This window comes from Zea mays, chromosome 2, assembly GCF_902167145.1.
Source record: "Zea mays cultivar B73 chromosome 2, Zm-B73-REFERENCE-NAM-5.0, whole genome shotgun sequence".
NCBI lineage: Eukaryota > Viridiplantae > Streptophyta > Magnoliopsida > Poales > Poaceae > Zea > Zea mays.
Genome location: NC_050097.1, coordinates 174,001,096 through 174,016,501, shown reverse-complemented (window position 1 = coordinate 174,016,501; position 15,406 = coordinate 174,001,096). Strand labels below are relative to the sequence as shown.

Sequence of the window (15,406 nt, the reverse complement as noted above, 5' to 3'; positions counted from 1 at the left end):
ATACACCAATAGTTGACTTCACGACTGAGGTAAAGAATGTTTGTACACGCATCTTAAAAGAGATATGCAGGCACTAAGTTAACCGAAGGTGTTTATTGTAAGCACCAGTCAACTAATCCAAGATCTTAAGTTTATACAGTCTATAAGGGAATATGGTAATTAGCCTTATACTAATATCACATTTCTACTAAGCAGATCGCGGGGTGTCCGAGGGCTTGTGCCCGCCGAGCAGGGAGCCAGACGGCCGGAGAGGAAGCAGAGAGAGGAAGAGCATCGGCTGTTGTAGAGGAAACTGGGAGAAGATGGCATGGGCAAGAGGGGCCAGGATGAGGAGGTGGTGAAGGCCACGACCTGGTGGAGGCCGAGCACCAAGGGGAGGTGAGGGAGGAGCTGGGACGACGGCCTCCATGGCCGGCGAGGAGAGGAGCTCGGTGGAGGTCGACGAGGAGGCCAGCTCGGTGGAGGATGCAGTCGAGCCCGGCTGCCACCGCCGCTGGCCGGGGACGTGTGCGCACGCCGGGGCCAGTTCGTGCCCGAAGGAGGCGGTCGTGCCTGGCCGGAGATGCACGCCGCGCCTGCGCCGTGGCCATCCCCGCGCATGCTGGGGCCGCGCCGCCGTGGCCAGGCCGCCGCGCCACGCGCCGGGTCGTACCTGGCCGGATCCACGCGCCCGTGCTGGAGCCGTGGTTGCGCTTGGCTAGCCGAGTCCACGCCGGCGGCTGTGCCTCCGAGGGCCGCATCGGGGTCCTGGCCGCCGCGCCTGGGCCGGAACTGTCGCGCCTGCGTTGGGGCCATGGCCGTCGCGCCTGCGCGCCTGGTGCTCCCTTGCGCCTTGGAGAACAGGAGGGGAGGAAAGGTGGGGGCACCGGAATGGGGTTGGGGGCCGCCCCCGAGAGACATGAAGGAGCCTCCCGGGGACGGCTGCAGGGAAGCCTGTGGCGGCTGCTGTGGGAGATGGGAGGAAACCCTAAACCTAATCCTCTGATACCATGTAGGAATATGAAAATGTTGTATTGCATAGAGAATGGGTACAATATATAGACTCAACCCTAACTCTAATGGGCCGGCAGCCCAACAGTGGTGCCGGCCCACACACACTAACACACACAGTCTAACACTCAACGCTACCAGCATTTTCCCACTTACCCCCATCATTGCAGGAAGAGCCTTTCACCTTGCTGTCCCAGCCACCTCTGGTATCCTCAGCACCACGAGAAGTCATCTTACTTGACCAAGAATCATTCTGTTGTCCTTTACCTGCAAAGAGCCCACAAGAAAGCAAGTGAATTAGGAAGCTCAGAGGAAAACTACAGCTAGAAACACTAAACACAGAAAAAAAATGTTGCTGGTTGCTTCTTAATCACCTTCAGTAGAAGACACCTTGCTTGCCCAAGGATCACCTTGTTCACCTACAAGAGTAATACAAATAAATGCTCTATAGCATAAAATGGACTGCAAGAATGTCAATTATTTTATTTTAATATTGATAGCTCTCAGCTTGAGGACCAGTTTCTGCTTTACACAAATTCAAAATGTAATAAAAGTAGCTGGAGCTGGAGCCTTAGGCAAATCAAGAAATTTGAGAAGCATGTTCAAGATGCCATTTAGAAATAGTAGCTTGAAACTTTAACAGGGAAACAAAAGGTAGAAATTAAACAGGTTACTGACCTACAGATGGTTTGTTATCCTCTGAATTATTCCAAGTGGAAGGCTGATTTTGACCATATGACTTGGTGCCTCCACTGCTACTCCAAGGCTGATTACTTGGTGGATTTGTAGCGTTCCAATTATCTCCACCATCCCATTTTGGTCCATCACCATTTCTCCAACCATTGTCTCTGCCTCTTCCTCGTCCTCCATATTGCCCCCTTCCTCCTCTTCCCCGTCCCCTATATCCACCAGAATCTCCAGCTTCATTGTCTACCTGATTATCAGACCTCCAAGAAGATTTTTCAGCATTGTCACCACCCCATGAATTCTTTCAATTTCCTTGATCATTTCTGCCATTGAAATCTCCAGATTCCCGACCCCTACCTCTCCCTCGTCCTCACCAAAGCCACGCCCACCTCCAAAATTTCCAGGACTGTTCCAACTGCTATTCTGATCACCACCCTTGTTCCAACCATCAGCACCAAAAGATTTCGGTGCAGCTTGGTCCGAAGCTCCAGCTTTGTTTCAATTTATGTGCACAAAATATATCTTCATACCAATGTTTTTAAAAATTATTTATACATAGATACTACAAGAGTAAAGCTACAGTAGGTCATATAGCAATAGCACTAACCTCCAAAATTTGAATGGCAGCAGCAACGGCGTCCAGGCTTGTGCCACTGCCCTGGAAATGTACAAAACATCATCAGGAACCCACTACTGAAAACAGAATCTACAAGGACGGATCTGAAGATTGCATTTCCACATGATCAAAATATCACATCGACACATCGTACTGTCCCAGTGCTCATGGTGCAAACGTGAATGGTCCAGCACAACCTGAAGTTATCCTTTGAACAGCAACAACCTCCTGAAGCTACGGTAATAAAATTAGTCACCCAGAAACCCCAAATTTATAGGACTGAAAACAAGTAGGCCATGGTCGACTCAGTTTATAATGCACCACGTCTCACTAACGCAAATGGACAGTGTGCCCCAATCTCCCGATCCCAATTGTACCCTACGCACTCGACAATTCCGATCAGCGGCTAAAATCCAGGCGCCACGCCATACCAAGCCATGACAAGGAGGGAGATAGCGGGCCATAAAATGGTAAACGCTCAGTGACCGGACCTCGCGGAGAACGGCCACAGCGGCTAGGCAGGCGCGCTTCATGGCCCTGCGGTACGCCTTCTCGTTCGCCGGAGCTGACATATATTATCATCGATTTCAATATCTCACAATTGTGGCATTGACTTGACTGCCAAATCCTCTGATACCATGTAACAACAATGATTGAAATAGTTTACCATCCAAATGTTCTAAATATAGTTTACTGTGCTGAAGCAAAGCTACTAAACAGGCTGTTCAGTCCATGTGAACCTCCTCCAAATATTCCAAAACTCATCACAAGGTCAAGGTAAGTAAACTAATATAATGTCAGGGTCCAAGGGTTGTCAAATGATTGAAACCCAAAAGAGGTAATTTGTTTTTGCACAATTTATACATAAAAAATTATATTACATAGGCCCTCTGCTCTGCTATGCTCTTTCAGTCCCCAATTCATCGTACTATGCCCCCTTTCACAACAATACAATCCAACAAAAATAACAGAAATTTCAGCACATAATCTAACTTGTCAGAGAGATGATTACAGAGGACGTTGCAGTCTCACCAACGACCACACCATAATCAGCGCACAAAACCTGATGCTCGAATGAGAAAAATCCATGTCATCCCTTCTCTGGTAAAATGAACAAGGTTAACAGGATAAAGTTCAGAGGAATGACGAGTAACCAAACATTTAGTTTATTGTAATTCTCACTGCATGCTCAGGTAGATAGCTGAGGAAAATAGCTCAGATAATGAGGCTAACCTCATCAGTATGCCCTTGTTCACTGTATGACGTAGATGATTCAACACTGACCACATTGAAGGGGGGAATTGGAGAGGTGTACGACACTCGTCCTCTTATCAGCAGTAGCCCAAAGGTGGACGAGGATCTGATAATGGCCTCCGCCCTTCATCTGGCCAATAACTGAGGTCCAAACCACCACAGTATTTCTTACCTGTCACTACATACAACTTAGTTTCCAGATAAAGATAATACAAAAAAAATACAAAATTACTGACGGACCTCCATATCTAAACCAAACAAGCTAAAACATTAAATATGTGTTACCAAATTGGTTAATCACTTAATCAAAAGAGTTAACTATGATAAGGGTGGAGAGCTTCTCGCCATCTTCCATGAAAACATCATGAAAACAAAAACTTCTGTCTTCGCCATAGACGAATCTGTAGCACCTATGGCTGTGAACAATCGAACCAAGCACTCCCCATGCACGAAGATGAACTGAACTGAACTACAACTCCACAAGGAAAATGAAACAAAAAGGCACATATTTCTTATAGAAGCGAGGAACCTCCCTATGATTCTCGATCCCTAAGAGAAGAGCGCAGACAACCTGAACTGAAGTGAAACACAAACAGAAACTGAAACAGAGAGTGGTTCCTACCAGTTGTCTAGTTCTCATCCAACTCACACACAAGACGAAGAGACACCCGCGTACAACAGATAGAGAAAGTGAAGCTGAAGACACTCGCGGATTGAGGAGCTGGTATCAGAAGTAACTTAATAAAAAGGTTTCTTAAATGGATCACTTTTTCTTTAAAAATACTTGCTCTAAGCCATTTTCTTGCCTTTCCTATTTGTACATGTTAGTGGTAGCAGCATCACAACTGGTCTGTAAAACCTTGCATTTGTGCTTTTAGTGTGGTCACTGTTTTACACCAATGTAAGATTGTAAGTTAAGAGACAACTCTAAGCTACACAATTCATATCAGAAACAAATAGAGATGAAGCTTTTTTCATTCTTATTCTTATAGTAGCAACAAAAGTAGGCTCGGGAAGGGTAGGTGACAATTATAGAGAACGAAATGGACTGGAACCCTCAAAGGGAGAAGGTAATTTTTTCCATTACTACGCCAGATACTCCAACGAAAAGCAAGTTTCGCTAGGAGGCACGGTAGCCGTGAGAATCAATTGAGTATTTTGAACGCATACTAATTTCAACATAATGATGAAACTCAAAGATAATTAGTCAATGCAGGGGTCAGGAACTTGGACCCTCTCAATCGATGCAGAGGTCAGGAACTTGGACCCTCTCCTTCCTCACCTGCAAGTTTCTAATGGCAGTGAATCTGAAGCTCCTTGCCGCATTCGTGTCGTCGTCTCAGCCTCAACGACTCTCCTGCTGATCAGGAATCTGAAGCGCCCATTCGTCGTCGGTGGTGGGGCGAGGGTGCCATCGGGGATGGAGAGGAGCTCCTTGGCAATGCTCAGATGGTGAGAAAAGGCGTGGTGTGTACCCGAGGGTGAAGACGCCGGTGCCGAGGTAGAGGGGGATGGTGAGCGTGGTGCTGAGGATGCTGCTCTGCTGGCCGGATTTGATCTCGAACCCTAGAGGAGCCCTGAACTCTTGCGGTGGCCCAAACGCGGAGGTGGAGGCGACGACAGTGTTCAGCTGGGCCCTAACGGGGAGAGATGCGGCCCCGGCGGCGTGTGCGATGGTACTCAGGGCGATGGTGCGGTGGGGGAGGAGAAGCGGCGGCGGCGGTGCAGCGTGTTGGGTGTGGCGGGCGAGGCGCCGAGATGGATGTGGCCACAGGCCGGGATGCCATGTGGGCCAGCAATGGTCCGTGGGTACGCTAGGGTTTTCCTGCTCTGCGGTGGGATGGCCTAGGCTGCGTGGGGCATAAAAATATGAGATTTGGGCATGCGACACACGATGGGCAAGGTGGATGGCGGCGCGCGATATGCAAGTTGAGGTAGTGGGGATGGCGCTGATGGCGTGCGAGCGGTGCCCGGAGAAGTCGCGGAGTTGTTGAGGACAGGGGCGGAGGCGGCGCCGAGGCCGGGGAGGATGGGGGCGGGAGAAGAGGCGCCGATGACGGGCACCGTGCTGGGGAAGGGGTGGGGGCGGGCATGCACACGGTGTCACGTGCGGGCGGTGTCTCGAGCGCGCAGTGACCATAGGGGCGGGGGCACGGTATCCTGTGGACGCCCTCCTTAGCCCCTTATAGGAGTAGTATAGATTTATAGGCAGGATTCGTATTATTTTTGCAATGAACTCCCAGCGCCAAGCGCCAGGGGCAGGAGCCCAGAAACAGAAGGGGACACGGACCCGGCTAGTTGCCTTCTTTAATTTATGCCCTATTCCACCCCCCCCACCCCACCCCACGTCTGCTGCAGCGGACTTGTCCAGCTGCTGCCGCTCATAGAGCTACAGTTACTACACGGCAATTTTAATTTATGTGTGTTTTTTTTTACTTTTTTGTTTGGTATAAATACACTGCACAAGAAACTATTATAAATGATATTTTATTTATAATATATATACATATAAAGAAAAGACTTGGAAGAGGATGTGTGTGGTGTGATGAATAATGGTTTGGATCTGGCTGGGGGCGGCCATGTGTGTGGGGGGAGAGCCGGAGAGGGCGAGAGGCCATGGATGCGCAGATGGGTCTCACGTTGTCACATGGAAGAGGTTGTTCATTTTTTATTTCATTCATGCCCCTCAGTTTCTTTTTTTTCTATTTTAAGTAGTATTATATAGCCGCGCCCAGACGGCATGCATGGTACAGTGATGCTGGTGGAATTGGAAGTCCTCTGTTTATCCCCTTTTTATTATAAGGTAAACATAAAACAAAATGTACAAAAAAAATGTGGTTAGTGTCAAGTTTTGTCGACTCTTGAAGATTAAAAAAAGGGGAGATTGTGTGACGATGGCAACAACGACTGGGAAAAGTCAGAACCCGGAAGATAGTGTAGCACTAGCAGCTAGCGATTGTAGGCAGCTAGGCAGAGCTAAGCATCATTGTCACGTGATGAAGTAAATTATAGCTACGGTTATTGATCCATTATTGCTAGTACGTGCTAGGGATCGAGACCAGGTAGAGTTGAGATGTCGCTCTGGTAGACTGTCTTCCAACGGGAGATGTTCATTTTATCTTAAATATAAAGATGGTTTTTCTTCTTCTTCTATATAGTCTTGAATAACAATTTATTCTCAAGTCTCTTCTAAATATAAAGGACTCTTCCACACAAATCCAGGGTGGAAAGCGACACCGGCAGAGCAAACCGTGGTCGGCGTCCGGGGAATTCTGCGGAGATTAGGGGTCGCCCTGGAGTGGAGGACCAATCATGGTCCAGATTAGTGGGAGGATTAGGATAGCGAGGAGGCGGAGGCGGAGGCGGCGTGCGTGTTTAGCGCGTCGCCTGGCCCCAGACTGACTGCAGGAGCTCTGTACATACAGATAAGATGGAAAACCAGCCAACAGCCATTTGGCGTGAAGAAGACTAGCGCGACTAGGAGAAATTTGCTATTTTGCCACTCTCAATTTTGGCTATCTGTTATTATGCCATCCCGTGTCTATGACTGGTGGGACCGTCTGTGTCTATGATTTGTGGGTCCGATGGCATACTGGCGAAGCCCACAAATGATAATGGCAAAATTACCAATGGCTCCGCGACTAGGGGGCGGACTGCTGGCTCAAAAGTCAAAACAAACACGGTTTCTCAGCTCTTGGTCTGTCTGACCCCATGACCATGACCATGACCATGACCATGACCATGACCATGACCATGACCATGACCATGACCACAGTGTAGTAAAAAAACTCTATATAACTATAAAGTCTAAGGCATATACAACTAGTGGTGTAATGGCCTCTATGTTTTAAAATATAAATTTTAAGGACCAAATCAGATTAGGACCAGACTCTATTACTATTTATTTTCAATTAAAATTAATTAAGTGCCCTAACTTATTGTGAAGAAACATTTAGATCATGATCCGTTACCACCCCTATATAGAACCCTATTCATTAAAGGTTTTTAGGGTCTCTAAAGCGGTAAATGAAAAAATAGACATATTATATTTTAACTACATTTATGATTTAGAAGCTTAGAGTTTTTATCATGCAATCTCTTAAACGTCTCTTATATACGAGAAAAATCGATCCAAGGGCTCAAGGTTGTACATGTGTTGGAACTTGCACACGGGCGCAAGTTGATCCAACAGGGGGGAGTGATAGCACAAACAGGGTTTTAGCACGTGATGACAAAAGCACTGTTCAACTAGCCTCTCAAGGACACTGTGCGGGGGTATTTATAGGTGTCCGGGTACCCAGCGTCCCGTGTTAAGGACGCATGTGCCCTCAGACACCTAGGTTATCCCCGGAATATTCCCATAAAGCAGGGTTACAGACTGTAATTACAGGGACACCTTTATAAATTAGGCCCGTAACACGCAGCGGCCACGCGGGGCCTGTTACAATGGGCCGGATCACACGTGGGTCTCCGCGCTGGGCGAGGCCGCACGGTGGGATGACCTCGCTACGGGTCTTCGTCCGATGTCGTATGGGGCGAAGGGTGTCCCTGACCGTTGTCTTGTCTCCGTCGGGCCGGCGTTTACGGCGAAGGCCCCGAGCGAAGGGTGGCGTCTTTGCCTTCACCCCAACATTTGCCCTCCGAGGGACCAGTTCGACTAAGTCATCTGGTGCCGAAGACGTCGCTAGATGGCGGAGACGCTGCCCTCGCTCGAAGTGGTTCCGCGGGGGTTTTTGACATGACCGTTGATTGACGCCGTACTGTGGGACTGCGGGTTTCCCGAAGCGCCGCGCCCTGTGTATAAAAGGGGGCGGGTGTGGGCGCGTTTTGAAATTTATTCTTCCGCGCTCCGTGAAAACCCTAGCCGCTTTCTCCACCGTCTCTGCCGCTCGTCTGCCCTCCTTGCTCTTGTTCGCTGGAGATCTGGCTCGAGTGAAGCAGACCGCCCGCCACCGCCGACGGTACGTAGCGATGCCGACCTCTTCTTCTTCTGCTGCCGCTTCGCCGCCGGCCGACGCGTCGTCTGAGGAAACGCTGAGTACTGTGGCGGAGGAGGAGTTGCACGCCGGCGATACTGTGGATTTTGGTGTGTCGCGGATGTCGTCGGCCCGCGTGCAGGATACAAGTTTATTCCCTAGTTTTGTTTACCCCACACCTTGCAAACAAGTGAACTATTGAGTATACTTGCTATTGCTCTATCTGGTTTTGGGATTAATGTTACATCTAAATTATGATCATGTTCTAATTTTGCTGTTGATTTAATTATTGTTCATGACAAGATTATTGTGTTAATTGGAACATGGAGCTTAACTTGAGATAATAGTGCTACCATAAGGGTGGAATGGGATTCCCTTGGCCAAGTATTTAGGAAAGCTAGTGATAGATTACCTTACCCGAAAGGGGCAAGAGGGGAGGCTTCGCTGCAGAGTATAGTGAGGTCCTCAAGTCGGACTGTCCGTAAAGCTTTTCGAACAGGGATTTCTATGCTTCCTTCTTCCTGAATCCATAGCGGATTTTCTCGAACTAGTGAAACTTTGAAAAGGCCTTGCAGTGGATCCCTAGCTATTCACCTTGAAAGTGTCTAAGGGTTTAGCTAACCCTGGCTAATCGGAAAACACGTATTGTGGGTAAAGATGCACAACCTCTGCAGAGTGTAAAACTAATATATCAGCCGTGCTCATGATCAAGAGTGACTCATGACTCTCGCATGATTAACTTATGGAACTAAATTTAATCTGTCATATTCATTGCATTGTGGGTGTTATTATTAGTTGTGATATCTTATTTAATTGGGTTGGTATTTACTTATACTTAATAACTGCTAATAAAACTTTGACCAACTTTAAAAGCAATGCTCAGATTTAACCATCTTCTTTAGTAAGCCTTACACTTCACATTAGCCCCCACCGTAAGTGAGCTCATGCACATTATTCTCCACAACTTGTTGAGCGATGAACGTATGTGAGCTCACTCATGTTGTACTCACATCCTCCGAGGTCAAGGACATGTACCACAAGATAAGGAGCATGAAGGATGTCGTGATGAGTTCATAAGAGGTCTAGGTCGTTGTCTTCCAGTCAATTATGGTTGCTGGATCATTGTCTTCATATGATGTATTATTTAGCTATTTTGTACAGAACTCCTATTATATAGTCAAGATGTGACATTCGTTTCTGTAACACGAGTCATCATATGTGTGAGACTTGATCCTAGCACACATTTGATTCGCGCCTGGATTTGTCTTTAAATCCGTGTGTGACAATGACCTACTAATTGATGTCTCTTTCTCCACCCGCTAATCATCAAAGGTAATTTAGAAAACTCACACAAATTAATTGTATTGTGGAAGCTGAAGTCTATGTGTAAGCCAAACACTCTTGAACCCTGCGGTGGTAGTCTATACATGAAACAAATCAGACTATAATGATATGATTTAGGAAGGTACAAATCGACCTTTTTTCCCCTCTAGGAACACACGTTTCTATATATTGTAGTAGTCTATACATGAAACAAATAAACACACGCCATCAGATGAGCCAGCCCAACTAGTGAAGCACCGGATCATTCTTACGTTGGGCCTTCTTTATCGAATCGGCAGCCCAAAACCTCCCAGATGGTAAAGAATATTGCCCGTACATATGTTGAATATGATCCTAGAAAGCTTGAGAGGAAACGAAAAAATAATCCCCTACTATAAAAAGCTATTAAATGCTAGAATTGATACCATATAAAATGAAGAATTTAAGAAAGAATCAAAACATGATGATCTTGCAGTGGAAAAATTGGATCAACTTAAGGCCTTTGTGATCACTCAAATCAACATGAATGTAGAATCCTCTGAGTCGGGACCCTGACGAGACGAATCCGCCACCTCCTAAATTCTAAACCGATCCCTTCATCTTCCTCTACGTGCAAGCCTCACGATATATAGATTCTTGTGACCATAGATTATCTAGGAAGCTAGATTCTTAGAAAAAACCCTTCAGAAAAAAGCCGAACCAAACATGCTTATTATCTCTATTTTTAAACTGTAACCTATTATCCTAGTTCTTTTAGATACATATATTTAGACATAATACATAACTACATACATGTATATATATAAAAAAAGTTAACACTATTTTTATAGATGCATATATTTTTTTAACTATGCATGTATTTAAGCTTTGTTTGATAACTTGACATAATTTATCTATTTTTCTGTACAATAAGATTAGTTCTTTAATTTGGCTGACTAACCTTAAGTAAGTTGTAGTAGGAAAGTAGATCGAGAACCAAAAAATACCCATAGACACAATGTATACAAATCTAGACGTCTAACAAAAACTATGCATGTGCGTAAGAAAAGCTAAAATAGCTTGCAATATGGAATTGAGAGGAGTACAGCTTAATAAAGTTATCGCTAACACACAGATATATTTTTTAATAGCAAGCGCGCAGTGATTTCTTACCATGCATGGCAGTTCGATCACATATATATATATATATAACCGTGACGAAGAGCACTGCAGCAGCAAAACATGCTGGATCGCGTGGTGGTGAATTCGTGCGTACGTGTCTCGATACTCCCCTGGACGACGGGCGGCCACCCAGACCGCCACCCTGCGGAACAGCAGCAAGGAAGGCCCTGCGGGGGCGACCTGAGAACACATGCAGCATTATTATGCGTACAAGATGAACGGCGACGACGGTGGTCCAGGCCAGCACGAACCGTACCGCGAGGCGAGCAATCTCATCTCATTATTCTCATGTGTTCTCAGTTCGCCCCCGCCGGAACTGCCTTGCATCGCGCTTGTTGCCGTCGCCGATCATCTTCCAGGCATGGGCTAGCCGGCTAGGACAGGGCCAGGACGAGCCTAGCAGCGGAGAAGAAGAGATGAAATGAAGGAAGCAGCGACAAATGAGCTCGTATCGTATCGTATCTACTCCCATCCTGTTGGCGAAGGGCGGGCGGATCTGATGGGATGGGATGGGATGGGCGCGCTGTGCGGCTGTGCCAAGTAGAGAGATGGGTGGCGGGTAGTACGCGCGCGGTACCGCAGCCACGCCCACGCGCCAGGCGAGTACAGCTTGTACTGCGGCTGCGCGCAGTACCTGGCTTTCTCCCTCCTTTCTGGCTTCACTTCTCCTCCTGCTGCAAGCCCAGCCCCGCACCACCAGCAGTACAACAGGGCACTAGTACAGACGTACACAGTCCTGTCGCGCCACGCGCCGGGCGAGTACAGGTCTGGGTGATTGTGATCCGAAAGCTATCTTCAACAGTCCTAATGATGAAGAGGAATTTAGCACAGGCTGGGAAAGAGGAAGAGGAATTTAGCACAAGCCCTCTGTCAGTCCTAATGATGAGTGTTAAGAACAACACTCAGTTATGAAACTTATGTGCATTGTGCTATTAGTTTTTGTTCTTTGGGTCCCGTACAAGTCTGAGGGTACATGTTTGGGAAAACCCTTTTGGTGAATGGGAATGACACTATACATGACTGAGCTCCTGCTATGCTATGCACACTAGTTTATGTCGTTTTGCTCCCAATCAAAAACCTTAATGTTCATTGTTGCAGTAGAAAAAAAAACTGTCTTGTATAGCTCGTGAATGCTGCAGTTTTTAAAACTTATTATGCTGTGTTCAAAGTAGCAGTTGTTTTGCTGTAATTCTTCTGGTCTTATTCTCTCCAATAATTTGATACTTAAGCATGTCCTCACCGTTATGATGTTCAGCCGCTGTATTTTGCTTGTAATTAGTCAATAGAGCTAAAGCTTTGTTTTCCTGATGTATACAGGTTCTCATCAATTGCCGCAACAACAAGAAGCTGCTTGGCCGGGTTCGTGCTTTTGATCGCCACTCTAACTCTTCCTCTTTCTTCTTAATGATAAAGACGTCACCTAGATCAATTCGTACTCCTCATTTTACGGCTCCTCCTGGACCACCTGTTCTTCTCCTGTGAGGGTTTATATATCGCAAGTGTGAGCTCACAAAAGATCATAGCTTAACAAGTTGTGAGGAATAATATGCATGAACTCACCAAAGGTGAGAGTTCATGTGAAGTGTAAGGCTGATCAAAAATAGGGGTTAAAGCTGAACATTGCTTTTAATAAGTTTGTCAAATTTTATTAGCAATTACTAAATGCAAGTAAATACCAAACCAGAGTAATAGTAAATCAAATTTAATAATAAACTTCAATGCGATGTAAATGACAAATTGAATTTAATTTCATAAATTAATCATGCGAGAGTCCTGAGCTGCTCATGACCGTGAGCACGTCTAATATAACAGTTTTACACTCTGCAGAGGTTGTACCCTGTACCCACAAGTTATGTATCCCATGTCTCCAGGGTTAGCTAGACCCTTAGACACTACCGAGATGAATGGCTAGGGATCCACTACGAGGCCTTTATAAAGTTCCACTAGCCTCAGAAAACCCGCTACATTTTCTATGAAGAGCAATGCAGGAATCCCCGTCTGACCGCCATCGCAGCAAAATCAACCCAAGAATCTCCCTACACGCCTACTCCCCTACTGCCCTTGCCCCTATCGGTAAGGTAGTCCTCCACTAGCTTTCTTAGTTAGTCAGCCAAGGGCATCCCATTCCACCCTTGTGGTGGCACATGTTTCCCAAGTTAAGCTCGATGTTGTAATTAACATAGTTGTCTTATCATGAACAGAAATAGAACAATAATAAAGAATAATAATGTGTAGCAGTTATATCAACATCCACAACCATGTATAGCATTAGCAATGACTACCTAAAAATTCAGGGGTAAACAAGGTGAAAAGATAACTAGACTAGGGTGACCTATTGGGTCCCATCAAAATTAAGCCTATGCATGAATAAATGATTATAAAGAACATTATTGGGTAAATAAAAATGGTCAAGGGCACAACTTGCCTTCAATGAGCTCCTGCTCAGCAACTTCTGCCTACTGAACACCTAGATCCTCGCCCACTGGCTCTTCTACTCGCCACAATACAAACAAACGTGGTACAAGGATAAATTAACATCACACCAAACATGAATACAGAATACATATTAATAATCTATGCATTGTAACGAGATCATAGGAAAAAGAATCACTAAATTCGGAGTTACGGATATTAAGTTATGATTTTCCGAAGTATTTATGTGCTTGGTACACAATTAATTGAGTAATCAATTATAGTATAGGTTTCATGTTAAAACAGTGGCACTAAGTGATAAACATCAATATTACAAGATTATAGAAACTGGAATGGATCAATTTAGACTTAATATGAATTTTCTAGGAATTAAATAAGATCTAGAATTATTTTTATACATAGAAATTCATTTCCTAAATTAACTCCCTGATTTAATCACTGTTTGGACTGCGCACAATATTCCAGAGGTTAGCGTTAGAATTAAATCCAGGGGCTTCTACGCAAGAATCCCGAGACACAGGCTACAATTGCTGTATACTGCGGTGAAAGTCGCCTAGAGGGGGGTGAATAGGCGTAATCTGAAATTTACAGCTTAAAATAATAAATTACAAGCCGGGGTTAGCGTTAGAATTAAATCCGAGTCCGGGAGAGAGGGGGAAAACAAATCAACCAAGAAATAAAGCGAATGAACACGGTGATTTGTTTTACCGAGGTTTGGTTCCAAAGAACCTAGTCCCTGTTGAGGTGGTCACAAAGACCGGGTGTCTTTCAACCCTTTCCTTCTCTCAAACGGCCACTTAGACCGAGTGATCTTTCTCATTAATTCTTACGGGTCACTTAGACCCCGCAAGGACCACCACACAATTGGTGTCTCTTGCCTTGCTTACAAAAACACTTGGGAATAAGAATGAGGAAGGAAGAAATGAGAGCATATAGAGGGGGGTGAATAGGTGATCCTGTAAAATTCAACAACTAATAGCCACAAAACTTGGTTAAGTGTTAGTATGGCTAAGTAGCGAGCTTTTGCGAACACACAAGTATCACAGAGAAACAATCACAAAAGACACGCGAGTTTATCCTGTGGTTCGGCAAGTACAACACTTGCCTACCTCCACGTTGTGGCGTCCCAATGGACGATGGTTGCACTCACCCCTTTCAAGTGATCCAATGATCAACTTGAATACCACGGTGTTCTTCTTTGCTTATCTCTTTTCCCGTTTGCGAGGAATCTCCACAAGTGTTGGAGTCTCTCGCCCTTACAACAAAGATCAAAGTGAAACACAAGAGTAAGGGTGGGAAGCAACATACACAAAATACGCACACACATAGCCAAGACTTGAGCTCAAATGAATTGCAACAAGTTCACTACTAGAACGGAGCTCAAATCACTAACAAAGTCAATCAAGTGCGCGAAGACGGAGTGTGGATGACTTAGAATGTTCAAAGTATGCTTGGGTGACTCCTCCATGCGCCTAGGGGTCCCTTTTATAGCCCCAAGGCAGCTAAGAGCCGTTGGAGGCATTCTTGGAAGGCAAATCTTGCCTTCTGTCGGGTGGCGCACCGGACAGTCCGGTGCGCCACCGGACAGTCCCTGTAGCTGTCCGGTGCGCGATCTCCTTCCTTTTATAGCGCATCCGACCGTTGCAGATTTGCGGCAGTTGGCACACCGGACACTGTCTGGTGCACACCAGACAATCCGGTGCCCCTACCGACCGTTGGCGTGCCCACGCGTCGCGCGCAGATTGCGCGGCCGACCGTTGGCTCAAAGGATAGTCCGGTGCCTCACCGGACGGTCCGGTGAATTATAGTCGTACGTCGTTGAACGTTTCCCGAGAGCGACGACTTCGCCGCGGACGACTCACCGGATAGTCCGGTGCACCACCGGACAGTCCGGTGAATTTTATAGTCGTACGCCGCCGTCGTGTCCTGAGAGCGGACTGTTCACCGAGACTGGTCCTGGCACACC

General features: G+C 46.2%; 2 long non-coding RNA genes and 1 other non-coding gene across 3 annotated transcripts; all 3 read right to left on the bottom strand.

Annotated features, from left to right (window-relative positions):
- Positions 1–3,065: 3,065 nt before the first annotated feature.
- Positions 3,066–7,456, bottom strand: LOC103647307 (uncharacterized). The gene is made up of 3 exons (XR_002267301.3): positions 4,830–7,456; positions 3,527–3,719; positions 3,066–3,394 (listed from the first exon to the last, which is right to left on the bottom strand). It is a non-coding gene; the product is annotated as an uncharacterized lncRNA (long non-coding RNA).
- A 2,448-nt stretch (positions 7,457–9,904) lies between these two features.
- LOC118476385 (uncharacterized) lies at positions 9,905–11,657 on the bottom strand. The gene is made up of 2 exons (XR_004856375.1): positions 11,264–11,657; positions 9,905–11,187 (listed from the first exon to the last, which is right to left on the bottom strand). It is a non-coding gene; the product is annotated as an uncharacterized lncRNA (long non-coding RNA).
- On the bottom strand, positions 11,177–11,316 carry MIR398a (microRNA MIR398a). Its single transcript, NR_121166.1, has one exon. It is a non-coding gene; the product is annotated as a microRNA MIR398a (primary transcript).
- Positions 11,658–15,406: the final 3,749 nt, after the last annotated feature.